At 41.4% G+C, this 13,958-nt stretch overlaps 1 protein-coding gene across 20 annotated transcripts in view; it reads right to left on the bottom strand.

Moving 5' to 3' along the window:
* Positions 1-13,958, bottom strand: part of NRCAM (neuronal cell adhesion molecule) — a 275,104-nt gene that overhangs the window by 125,955 nt on the left and 135,191 nt on the right. For 19 of the 20 annotated variants that reach the window (XM_072791600.1, XM_072791598.1, XM_072791596.1 and 16 more), the window contains one exon: positions 2,578-2,656. The exons of the other annotated variant lie outside the window; for it this stretch is intronic. The gene's annotated coding sequence lies outside the window, so the exon portion shown is untranslated. The remainder of the gene's footprint in view (positions 1-2,577; positions 2,657-13,958) is intronic. 20 annotated transcript variants of the gene reach the window in all.

Genomic DNA, 13,958 nt, shown 5'->3' on the forward strand with positions numbered 1-13,958 from the left:
AAGGCATCACTGAAATTATTATCATCTAAGTAGATGGGAGATTTATGAGTAGACAGTTTTACTGTGTGGTGATTTAAGAGATTTGTGGGTCAGGGCTCCCCCTGTCCCAAATAGATAAAAGCTCAGTGTGGCATTATACCACTTGGATCGAAGGAGAGGATTTAGGTCTTCAGGGCCATTTCTTTCCTAAACTCTTCTATCAAAACACAAACTCTGGGTCAGGATGGGAAAGGGCCAGGAAAAGAGTAGGAAGTCACATCTAGAGCAGGGATCAGGTAATTTCTCTTGCAAAGCAGTGGACAGTGAGCTGCTTGAAATCCTGTGTGAAGAGCACACACAGAGCTTCCTGTGGAAGAGCTCTAGGAAAGGAGAGGACGGCTGGAGGTCGGGGGATGACAACGTACAAAGCAAGTTCTATTAATGTGGACAAATGTCATACTCGCCCTACCTGTGAGCAAACCGCACTGATGCCAAAATTCCAAAACCTTAGGTTTTCTTTCCAGATATGATGAGTTACACTAGGAAGAAGGGTGCCCAGCACTACAATTAAACCATCTTGCTGCAGGGAGGCATTTCCAACCATACCGCATCATTGGGCCTAGAGGATTCTTCTTCTCTTTCTGTCACAGTCATTTATTCTACACAAGGTGCCTGAACATGGAATGGATATTTAGAACCACAGGTGCAGTGTTAACAGCCTTGACAGCCTTTAGATTTATTATTTGATGACAATGGGCAGCAGGGTAACAGCTTTGACTTCCATAGGAGACCTTATTTGTCACGTACCCACAGCACATTGACCAGAGCTCCCAAGGCCAAGGGCTTCCCTTATGAGCTGGTTAAGTATTGTGGTGAGCACGTCTCCCGCTCAGGCAGAGGTGTGGTGGTGAAGCACACAGCTCTGGGATTATTAGACTAACTGGGTTTGAATCCGTGCTCTACCATTCATCAGCCGTGTGTGCGTGGGCGACGGGGACCTCAGTTGCTTCATCTATAAGATGAGGACAGTTGCCAAGAGGATGACACGGGATAAAACACGTCAAGGGCTTAGAACATGTCTGGCACTTCATAAGCCACATAAATGGTGCCTGTTTTCAGAATAAATCTTACTGGGAATAGCAGTTCCACTATGCAGGGATTACTGTCTGCATACAAATTTAATACTTCCATAAAATACTGTTGACATTTTATACAGGCACAGGCTCGAAAAAAAAAAAAAGCCAAACCTGATATATTAAAAAATATATATATTGCTTTGGACATATTTTGATTATTCTCAACTGCTGTTATAACATCATGTTAATTTTACCCTATTAAATATTGAAGAAGGGCCATCACTATTGGGAAGACATTAAAATATGTGAAATTAAACTAATTTGTCTTTATGGACTATGGCCTTAGAGGATCCCAGATGCTATTTTTATAATAAATATCCATTTTCTATAAAAGGCCATCACATCATATGTAACGGAGAAGCATCAGACAAATGCGTCCCTGGGTAAGCTGAGACCTTTCAAGAAAATAACTTGCTTCATGTTGCGCTCACCTCAGGGCAACACTGAAACAAGAACAGGTCAAATAAGTAGTTTCAGAGAAGAATGGCAAAGGTCTACCCTGGTTGAGGCACATAGGCCAAGAGGGAATAAAATTTGCACCAGATATGGCTTTACAACTTAAGAGTTTTTTTCATTTTCTTTTTTCATTTATTGTAAAATTGAAACTATGGTGCTGATTTTTGGGCACAATCAACAGAAACTCAATCGTGAAAAAGAGTATCTTTATATCCAAATACTTTTGGCCAAAATAGAATACTGTCAACTCAGTAATAGAAACCCTTTTTAAAAAAAAAAAAAAAAAATCAATTTTACTTCACATTTTACCAAGGGAACAAATTTCACTTCTATTGAATATATATTTCTATGGAACTAGATTTCAGTGACTCACTTAATCTCATTAAAAAGAATTCTTTACAACAACAAAAAAAGGAAACTGTAGAAGATTGTCTATATTCTACAGAGGTAAAACATTAATTACAATGGAGAAGTATACGGGCACAGCTATATCATGCCGAGAAGAGAAAGCATAATTTCAATTTAAAAAATGAATTTAAACTATAATGAACTCTCTAACATCACTTGCAAAGAATTCTATATAATGCGAACGATTTAAAAGCAGTGCTATTGTATATCCTAACAAACATTTCCCATTCCTTTTATCAGGAAGCGAATTACTGATGGATGATAAATGTAATTTCATTACAGATGCCACAGTGTGTTCCAGACCCAGGCAGATTGAAAATAATGCAAGTAAAATGTGGGAAACAAATTGGAAGGGTTTTTCCATAAAATTTACAGAAGCATTGAAAAGTATCAGTTTTCCAGATTATAGGTTCCAAGGCCCACGTGGATCACCAATCTGACTTCCAGAAGAGGAACTAATGAGGATTTGGTACCAGGCACCTGAGGGTCACCGGCAACAAGATTTGACAGGTAGAGCTACAGCAGGAAGCACGCCGCCCCCCGCCCCCCCCGCCCCCCGCCGCCTCTCCACCCCCGCATGAACCACAGAACTGCTTACTCTCTCATGCCACGATTCTGGATTAAATGAAAGGAGTGCCACGTCACCCTTGGGGGCTTTCTCTGCTTATCCTAGGTACCTGAGAAATAAAAAGGAAAATTAGGTAATCTATTTTTTAAAAACTACAGTTCTTCTCCATGTGATTGATTGAAGAGAAGACGAATGGCCAGTGGTGTGAGTTTTGATTACCCAGGAGCCCAAGATAAAAAATTTATGAATATCAATTATGATTTGGGCATTTAAAATTATGATTTGAGGCTTTAACGATGCCAGAATTTGTCCATAAGTACACATGAATTCCCTCTGCAGCCAACTCATCACTTCAGGACAAAATTTCTGAGCCTTGTGATTCATCTTAGCACATGCCCTAGGGTGAAGCCGTTTTTCATCTACAAATATGAAAGAATGATTAAAATGGAAATGGTTCGTGGAAATACCACCTCAGTCATCTGGCATGTGGCTAAGTGATCTCCCTTTCCAAACAGTGACCATGGGACAAACAAATCCACCGCCACGAACATAACAAGGACAGAAACAATGGAGCTCTTTCCTCCTTACGCTGGACTCAAATGCGTCTGCTTAGTAATAATGACACACTGTCCCATGTTATTGCTTCAAAAAAATGTTTCCAGTGACCCTTGGGAATGCTATGTACTGTTTTCCTTCAGTTTTGCCCTTGGCAAAATTTTCTTTGTTCAGCTTGCTCTCTGAGAAAGTCATTTTGGTCTGAATTGTGTACATTCTAGGTCTTTCGGTTAATAAGAGTTTTTGACCTTTTGGTTTCTAGAGCCAGTTCTTCTCCTGGACATGATTGATGGCATTAATTCTTCTCGCATGTGGTCCATGGGAAACCACCCCCACCTTCTAAGGACAGCCTAGGATGGCCGGCTGTCACTGTCGCCAACCCAGTTCTCTGAGCTCCAGAGATGAAACTCAACTAAAGCAGAGCGTCTCCATTGAGATCGCGTTCAGAGAAGAAGGTGACAAAAGATCTGTCGGACTTAAACCAGACAACAGAAAGGCAAGTTCTCCAGCTGTTCTCCAGCTACAGCGTGGTTGACTCCTTGGCATGTCTGCTTGCCATTCTCAAGGCCTCTCTCCCAATTTTGGGTTCTCGGTCCCTATGCACTCACCATGGCACTAGTATCCTACCTGTTTTCTTCATCTTTAATGGGCTTTCGTGAAACTTCCCTAAAATACTGATGCCAAATGAACTTTCTCAAAACACCGATTGGCAGACGTCCCTTCTCACTCAAGGTCATAATAGGTTCATACCTGAACATAATTCAAACTCTGTACAGCATGGTCATAATCAGGTGTATTTCAGACTGGGCATATTCACGACAGAACTCCATCTTCTCAAAAGCAGCCCTTCTGCCTTTTCTATTCTGCTCAGTAGCACCACCAAACACCCTTGTCTCAAGCCAGAGGTCAGGCCTTGCTTTTCCTCATTTCTCATTCCAAACTGGCATTTGGGGCCATTCAATATGCTGTAAACTGTCCTCTCTGTGTCAGACACTCCAGCTCAGGAGCTTTCGCCTCCTACAGGTGTCCAGCTTCCAATTTTCACCCATGTGTGCTAAACTATCAGGGTATTTGTTCTAATGATCAGACTAGATCTGATCATGTGACTCCTTTACTCAAAATCCTTACGTGGAATCCGGCACCCTAAACCAAACTCTTGGCCCAGATGATACTCTCCAACGTGCCTTCACAGCACCTCTAACTTCTTCACCTTCGATCATACCAGGGCACTCACAGTGCATCAATCCTAAGGCTTCCAGTGGCATCCACTGTTACTCTGCCCACAGCTGGGACATCCTTCTCCATGTCTGCCTGCAAGATGCCTATTCATCCTCAGTGATACTTCCCCAGGATTTTCCTGCTGCCCCCATGCAGAGCTGTCACATTTGCCTCTGTATCACCATTATATACACACACATAAATATATACCTTGTCAATACTTTTAGTATGGGGGGGGCTGATGGCACCATACTGCTATTACTGTGCTCTACACATTTCATGTATAGCTTGCTTGCTACCCTTTGATAATGTCTGAAACAGAGTAGCTCATAAATGAATGAACAAATGTTTATTCATCCACTAAAGAAAGAACAAACACCTCTCCAAAGGTCACTTTCAACCACTTCTTACTTAGGTCTACTTTCTGCTCTAAATTTCTTCATGTTTTTTTTCCTTTTGCCATGCAAATACAGCACTTCTCTTCCTCCCCTGTTCAAGACTTGGCTGTTCCCCTCTGGAATTTCTTTTTCTTTTTTAGATTTATTTATTTATTTAAGCAGGGGCAGGCAGGGAGAAAGAGAGAGAATCTCAAGCAGACTCCACACTCATTGGGAGCTTGAGACTCCACTGAGCGTGGAGCCTGACATGGGGCTCAGTCTCAGGACCCTGAGTCACAACCTGAGCCAACCCTGAATCATGACCTGAGCCGAAACCAAGAGTCCGATGCTCAATGGAATGGGCCACCCACGCGCCCTTCCCTCCATCTCTGGAATTTCTGCGCTTTTTTATTTAAAATCTTCCTGAACTAGTTTCAAAACCATTCCCCCTTCAATCATGAGTTCAAGTTCAAACCAGCCATTAATCTTTGTCAATCTCTATCTAGGGTCACTGTTCCTCTGAACTCCCAGAGCACATTTAAGTCAATAATGCTACTCTGTGCTTTCCCTTTATTTTCACACCTACTACATACATGTGCTTGTGAACAGTTGATTGATTTGTATATAACTAAAGAGTATGAGTTTACTGAAGGGCAAAAGGCATATTTTATAATGCAAACTGCTTTAGCAGAGCCTCTCATGGTTCCCTATATATAAAAAGCAATCAATAATGTTTGTTAATGAAGACAGTCAGTACTATCGGTAGTAGTATTTGTACTAATGAAATCCAAATAACTCCAGAATAAAGTCTGATTTATTATCAATAAAGTGGTGAGATTCTGGGTTCAGGTATTGGCCATGGCCCCATAGGTCATTCAGTGGTTATTGAACATTCTAAGTGCGAAGAACTATGTTGGACTCTCAGCTGAGGGGAATGTGTTTTATAAAAGAAAGGCCTTCAATTGTTCACTCTTCATAACAAAGATTTTTCCATGACCTCCCATGTCCACTAGAGCACTTACTAGATCAAGATGGCTACATTTCAGTAATAAAAATAATTTGGACAGAATCAGCAAGTCCACTATAATGTAGATGTTTGACATCTACTTTCTCACTGAACTTGTGGACTGTTCTACAGAAGAAAAATCCTGGTGTTCAAAGCTGTGTTTTCAGGAAAATGAAAATGCCTATCAAGTTAACATAAAGCTGCTCTGTGTAACCAATAACCATCAGCAACACCTTTGAAGATGCAGAGAGAAAATTAAGGAGAAAGTTTTCCCTAGGGATGATTTCTGGGTTTGGTGCATGACAAATATTCATTTTCATTCAGCAAATATTTACAGAGCATGAACTAAGGGCCCAAGATGGTGCAAGAGGCTGTCTAAAATGTATTTCTTTTATTCCTACCCCTCTACGGCAAGAAAGTTTTTAAGACCCTTCAAATATATATACCAGTCAAATAATTTATTGTTTTGTACAACAAATCAATTTGAAGACCTTTTTTTTTTTTTTTTTGATATTAAAGCTTATCTGTGGTTGGATTCTCTAAAACAGGGAACTGTTACATAACAGAGAAATATTTTACAGGACACTTGGAACTTAGATGTATTTTCCAGGTCATTTGAATAATTTAAATATAGTAGTTTTGTCTAGTTATATTCGTCAAATTCTTTTGTAGGTATTTTCCCCCCAGGAACAAAGTCATTTAAACTACATTAACTACAGGCTCTCTGTGCTTGCTGACAACAAAATAAATACAAACTTGCAGAAACCATTTCCCCTGCCCTCCTTTTCCATGTGGATTGTTCTCTGCTTTCCATTCTCTCCTTTCATAACCTGTTCCTATGGCCTCTCCTTCACCAGGCTAACAGCTTCTGTCAGCAAAGCTTTTATTCAGTACAGTATCAAAAGCTTTGCAGAAAAACGGATTAATCATGTTCACTGCGTCTCTTTGTTTACCCCTTCAGTTCTTGTGGATTTCAAGCTCACTATGAAAATGCATGTCTAATCACAAATGTGAAGTCCCTGTCGGTTATTTTGGTGCATTTCTCATTTAAACATATTATATAATTACAGGTTGTCTGAAAAAATCAAGTAGATTGGTTTTCCCAAATATATCTTCCACATCACTGGTAAGGATTTAAACACATATTCTGTGTACCCTGAGTTCCAGAAGAGAACTTTATGTATACCAATGCCAAGGAAGTGGTTCCATGTTTTACTTGTTTATTTTCAACAAATAATTCCCATGAGACAGACATATAACTAAGTATTTTTAAAACAGTAATTTGGGGTTAGATGGCGTTAAGCAAGTAATAGAAGTTATGTATTCCATGAATTGCCAAAGTAGACCTTTCCTGTAGTCTTGTCACTTAGGCTAAATCTAAATGGAATAAAGAATCTTCTCTCAAGCCCTGAATATATCAGAATACCATCCTTTGCCATTAAATTCATGCCAATAATTAAATGGGATAAGTACTAGTGACTTCGCCACCTCTGTGCATAATAATTTCTTACAGTAATTCTCTAACACATAAAATTTCCCACTTGCTTGAGATGAACTTGTTCACTTTGCTTTTTCCAAAGCCGAAAATAGTTTTCCTTAAAAACATTGATGGTTTCCTTTATGAAAATGCCTCACAGCTGGAGGCCTCCAGGCACAGTGGGCAACACCACTGAACCATTTCTTCTACATTCAGACATTCTCTCGTCGTTTGAGAACATGGCTTTCTCATCATTGTTGTCATCTTGCTGAGAACTGTAGGGTCAGAAAATTCTAAAAGTAGCAGTAGAATTCTTACGTCACAAATAACCAGTAAGATACTAAACAAATACAAAATTATGCAAGCTCATCTTATTCAAACAATTAGCCAGGGAGAAGAACCACATCCAGATGAGCCTTTCCAGAAACAATTTCTACAGGAAAAAAAAAAAAAAGTGGTTGGATGGGAATCCATAATACAGCAAAAGAAGTCTCAACCTTGAAAGAAGCCACCTGGGAAGGGAACACCTTTGCTGGGCCGATGGGAATCCCTGTCTCTGGGAAGACTGGGTTTCCAACCGAGATGCCACGTTCGCCAAGTGTCTAATGGACAGTCCACTGGCATATCCCTTCCCAGGCTATTCAAGTGAAAAACTGTATGCTGGAAGTATTTTCTGCTCTTTTTCTTTACAAAACCTTTGAGAACGACAAAAATGAAAATCGGTGTGGAATCACCCATGGGATGGAGGGCACCAAACATCTGTTCAGCTAGAAAGAGCGCTTCTTGTATGCACTTCATAGTTTATATAATCTAGAGTCTCTGGCTAGATCATGGTGCAGACGCTTTTGCAAGAAATCCTGTCCGGATTTCTGTAAAAAGTCTGTGGGATCTGTGGGTTTGTGCATAATGGCCCTGGTGTTACACATACACAGGGAAGGCCCATGCCCAAGTGGGTTCCCGTGAGTACTGCGGCAGCCGGCCTCGAGGCCCATCCTGCGCATCTCAGGTGCAGACTCATCTCAGGTGCAGTCTGGGCTGTGGAGGCACTGCAGGAACACATTAATCAACACGTTCAGGGAATGCATTAATCAACACCGCCACGTCGGCTGGCATGCCCATTGTTTAACCGTGCATGCTAACGAATGCAAAAGCGCCAATATGAATGTGGATTTCCACCGCCCTGCAAGAAACAAAACCCTTTTCACCAATGGCCCCATGCACCATATCCTACTCGACTCTTTCAATAGAAATCATTCTCTCCTGTATTCGTGCTAGTTTATGGACTTGCTTTCTGCAACAGTCAACCAGAAACAAAGACGCTTTACAGACCAGCTAAGTTTGACAAAAGCTGTAGAACTGCCTTCTGCAGATAGGAAAACGTGAAGCCTTCCAAGAGATTTTTTTTTCTTTGCCTCGCAAAACAGATGCTGTCGTGAAAGGCAAAATAAAACAAAACAAAACAAAGCAAAAAAAAAAAAAAAAAAGAAGAAGAAGAAGAAGTCCAAGCATCTATTTGTGTATGCATTCAGATGTGACAGCAACATACTGCGTCACCAGCAGGGGCCTGGGCCTGGCCTCCTGCTCCATACGGGGCTTCATTTTCCTCCCGGGTAGTTCCCTAGATAACCCTCCTGTTAGGATTTGACTCCCTCCAAAAGCAGCCAGGGATGAAATGTCCAGATGCTGGAAGGAAGGAGTCTGCTCACAGCACCCACAGCACCTAGGCACCCATCCCTACATCTGTCTGTGCAGGGTCTGTAGACCTAAATACTTCAGGCTGTCCAGTGTAATCTGACCCAGTAGGCTGTGGCCTATAATCTTCAACGCAGGGATCTCTGGGTGGCGCAGCAGTTTGGCGCCTGCCTTTGGCCCAGGGTGTGATCCTGAAGACCCGGGATCGAATCCCACGTCGGGCTCCAGGTGCATGGAGCCTGCTTCTCCCTCTGCCTGTGTCTCTGCCTCTCTCTCTCTCTCTCTCTCTCTGTGTGACTATTATACATAAATAAAAATTAAAAAAATAAAATCTTTAAAAAAAAATCTTCAACGCATATGAATTTTGGTCATGAGATTGCTGAGCGTAAAGGTGCTAAGTCCTAATGAGTAAGGGATGCCGTTTCTAAGGATCCTTTTGAAGATGTTTCCTCTTAGGGGTGGAGTTATCTCAAAAGAGGTTGCACTGGCTGGGAGTGAGTGGCACTCCCCTAGTGCCCCCCTCCAAAGTGGTAAAGTTCTAGTCATTTCAGTGAGCTTCCAAGCTACAGTCTGTGGCCCACTGATTCAGCCTCCTCTCACCACCAGCTCCAGCTCTAAACATTTAAAACAGTGTTTTAAACCTGCAAGAATAAGCACAAAGAGCTTGGAGGAGAACAAATCTGATCCAGTACGTCTTTGCAAAGGTCACTGCACCAACCCTCTGACATCTAAAGGCTAAGTCGCTACATGTTTCCTTGTGACAAGACTGACTTAGGCAATTTCCTCCTTCCGGTTCTGAAGTAGATCCTTCTCCCCATCAGACCACAGAGGGAGGATAGGAGAGGAACGCACAACCCCTGCAGGGTTCCTTCTACTGACTACCAGCACTGTCACTGCCACGGAAACACGCTGTGACCCTTCTCAGCCCTCTGCCACCCTTGCCCGATCTCCATCCTCCTGCTGCCTCCCAGCACAGAAAGCCGGTGCCCTTCCTCAGGCATCTTTCAGGGCCTTCAGAGAAGCTCTCAGGCTGAAAAGCCAGGGTAGTGGGAGGGGGACAGGGTGAGTTTCCAGAGAAAAATGGTTGTGCCTCATAAGAGTTATGAGGACAGGATGCAAGGGGCAGACAGACTTAATCAATAAAGGCCTCTCAGTCACAGAGGCCAGAATAACTCAGAGATAAACATCCCAACTCGCACTGTGAGATTTAATACATGATCACAGGTCACAGGGTGTGACTCAGGCTCCACAGAGTTAATGGAAAGCTGTGATGGAAGAACAGAAGGTTCTCTCTCCTTCAGCTTCCGGGCAGAGCCCTGATTCCATGGCGCCATCATGATGGAAGTAGGTCACCATCATGACGGAGGGTGCTCCCAAGTGGGCCAACAGCTCAAGAGCTGTGGGCAAGGAGCTGAAATCTAGAGCTTGCCTACATCATACTTCAGGGTGAAGAGGGAGGAAGGCAATAATTCCAAGAAAATAGTGCCTGGTTCTCTAGATGACTATGCAATCAATCCCAACAAACGGGTAGAAAACAAAGAAGAGGCGAATATCCTCTGCTTAGGTTGAGATCCCTGTCTTGGCTTTTGTCAGTCTCCAAAACTGTCATTCATGTGCTTTTCACCCCTCATTTCATGAGGTGCATATTCCTCTTGTGGATGATGTGTCTCCTAGATTTGTCTGGTGTCCAATAATATGAGATACAACTTCTCAGCTTTAAAGATGTGGTCTACATACACAATGGAATATTACCCAGCCATCAGAAAGGATGAGTACCTACCGTTTGCTTCCACGTGGATGGAACTGGAGGGTATTATGCTTAGTGAAATAAGTAAGTCAGAGAAAGACAATCATCATATGGCTTCACTCATATGTGGAATATAAGAAATAGTGAAAGGGACTCTAAGGGGAAGGAGGGAAACTGAGTGGGGAAAAATTAGAGAGGGAGATAAACCATGAGAGACTCCTAACTCCAGGAAACAAAGAGTTGCAGAAGGGTAGGTGGGTCGGGGAAAGGGGGGTGACTGGGTGACTGACAGGCACTAAGGAGGGCACATGATGAGATGAGTGCTGGGTATTATATGATGGCAAATTGAATTTAAATAAAATATTAAAAAAAAAAACTTCTCAGCTTTACAATGATCCCATAGGACAAATTCTGATAGATCTCCTTATTGTTAAACAGTATTAAAAACAGTTGTCAACCTTGTGCTTTGTAATTAAATACTGAGTCACATGACAAATCACTTAACTATATTATAAATTATAACTAAATGACAAATGAACTTAACTATAAGATAAAAATCTTTTTCCTGTTATCAGTTCTATTATTATCTACTCAAAATATCAATAACATTCTCCTCTTATGTATACATAATTTTTTAAAAGGTAGTGCTGTGAGGGGCACCTGGGTGGCTCAGTGGTTGAGCATTTGCCTTTGGCTCAGGTCATGATCCTGGGGTCCTGGGATCAAGTCCCACATCGGGCTCTGTGCAGGGAGCCTGCTTCTCCCTCTGCCTGTGTCTCTGCCTCTGTGTGTCTCTCTTAAATAAATAAATAAAATCTTTGTAAAAAATAAAACATAGTGCTGTGAGTCCAAGGGAAAGAATGGCTTTTGAATCACCAACCAAAAACTGTCATCAAATAGCTCCAATACCTTGTCAGGTTTTCCTTTTTTATATTGCTTGCCAAATGGGGACACACCCTAAGGTATAGCAGGGCATGATTCTTCTAGACTTCTTATGGTTACCATCAGGACCAAACTTATACAAATGCAGCCAGAGCAGGAAACCAGTTATAAAGTGATTTGGGGGGCGCTCCTCCCTACCTGACCTCCCAGTCTGGTGGCTTCTAGAAATTCCATCATTAGCCATCCTGCAAGTTACCCCAAGGTTTTCAAGCCAAGTAGCAGAAATGCGGAGAATTCTTTTCCTTCTAGAGAATTTACACATTAGTGTTAATGATGAAGGGGAACATGATTTTTATGCATGGCTGGATTATCAATCAGTTGGGGTAACACCTTCTGGAGGGAAGGAAGTGGGTGTGGGAGTGGGGATTCAGACACCACAGTTATGGTCAGTTATGTCTTGAGGATACCGTAGCACACTAGTGAACATGGGAAAGACACTGAAAACTCTAGCTACAAACAGACTTTCTTTTTCTTTTTTTTTTTTTTTTTTTTTTTTTTTTTAGACTTTCTTTTTCTAATGTTGGAGGCTGAATTCTTGAATAGCCTGGGGACATCCTGAATACAAGAGTGCTTCACAATTTGGGGAAGTTTCAGGGCGTCTTTGTTTCTCGGAGGCAAGGGAAAGAAATGGGGGAAGACACTCGGTACTTCGTTTTCGACCAGATTAAATCATTCACTAAGACAAAATGAGGTATTTCGGTGGCTCTAACAGAGCCCGTCAACTAAAAGCTCACTTTCATCATTTAACAAAAGACTAATAACCAAAAAGATCAAGGAGAAGAATGTACCGTGAAGGGTAGGATTGAAACTGTTCACCTGTGCTTCTAGAAGACAGAGATGTTAAGTCAAGTAACTCTCACACAATGCAGGAAAGAGCAACAGCACCACTAGCCAGGCAAACTTCCGTAGCAACCACCTGAGAGTGCCCTGGAAAGTGCTGGAGTCCTTACTGAGCTCCACCCCTGCCACCTTCCAAGGATACCACACACTCCTCCACTTGCCTGGTCTTCATGTATCTTCCGCCTTTCACTAGAAACCACCACTTACAAATAAGCTCCTGGCCTTGCTGTCTTCCTACCTCTTCTCGGTGTCACATGATATATAATCTCCAGAAGGACTTGCCATGATATACCGCTGAGATACTAGTGATTTACCGTAGGCCACCTTTATTTAACATCATTACTACTAATTCCTAATTTCCAACAACTGTGATTTGGTAGATCCAGACTTCCGTGTCCCCATCAGAACAGATGGGTCTTACTCTTGCTTAGCTTGACCTTGCAGGTGTTGGGTCTTACTCTTGCTTAGCTTGACCTTGCAGATGTTGTTTTATGAATTAAGGACACCAGTTGGAGGAGGCTTGTAGAGGTATATATATATATATATATATATATATATATATATATATATATATATATATCAAAACATTAAAAGTAAGTTATTTTACATTAACTAAGGGAGTTTCTAGTGGAAGAGCCATTTATACAAAATGAAGGCTCTTTGGTATTGGTTGCAACTATTTGACAGCAATTTTGCTAGTCTTTACTAATTTTCACTTTTCAAGAACTCCTCAAAGCAGAACAAAATGTGTGTGACTTGATTTACAAAGCAATGTTCTTGGTTTTCAGGCTACTGACTTGGGGGCTTCTGGGGGTATTTTGAAGCACCAGAAGAATTAGTTACATGAAATCAGTTTTTATACAACACAACAGGAGCAAATTCAACTGAGGCATGAATCACTTCCTCTTAAGCAGAAAACAACATCTGAATGGATTAATGTTAGCATTTCTCAAGGGCAAGAGACAACATGCTTGCAAGATTTTCCTACCTCCAAATCTTGCAGACAATCTTCTTTTCATAATTAAAGCCCATGAGAGTTTATTTGTTAAATAAAACCTATGAGAGTAGAGGACTAAATGTCTGAACAATCACGCTCTCATAAATTCCTTATGAGATAGAGGTCTCTGAACTATGTTCCAGATCTCCAAGTAAGATATTCTTCATCAAGTTCAATACTATAATAGCTGGCTTTTCAGAAGGCATCACAGGCCTGGCAAAGTCTGTTCTAGAGCTGATAATTCTAAGTGACATAAGCGGGAAAGGGGTAGGCAGTGGGGGTTGGGGGCAATTGATTTACAAAGCAGAAAGCACATATCAAAGTAGTATTTAAACTTTCCAAACAGACTTTTATATTATTTGGCTTCATTGTGAGACAACAAACATTATGTACAGATAAGTATATTCTCGGGAGATGTTCTGATACCCGATTGAATCAAAAAGAAAACTCTTTTCTCGTAAATGATTCCTTATCATTTTAAATCTTCAACTCCTTCAGAAACATATTGTTTACTAGCAATGCCTTCACTCTGCTATTTTCTGAACTTTATGATTCATGAC

This window comes from Canis lupus, chromosome 21, assembly GCF_048164855.1.
Source record: "Canis lupus baileyi chromosome 21, mCanLup2.hap1, whole genome shotgun sequence".
NCBI lineage: Eukaryota > Metazoa > Chordata > Mammalia > Carnivora > Canidae > Canis > Canis lupus.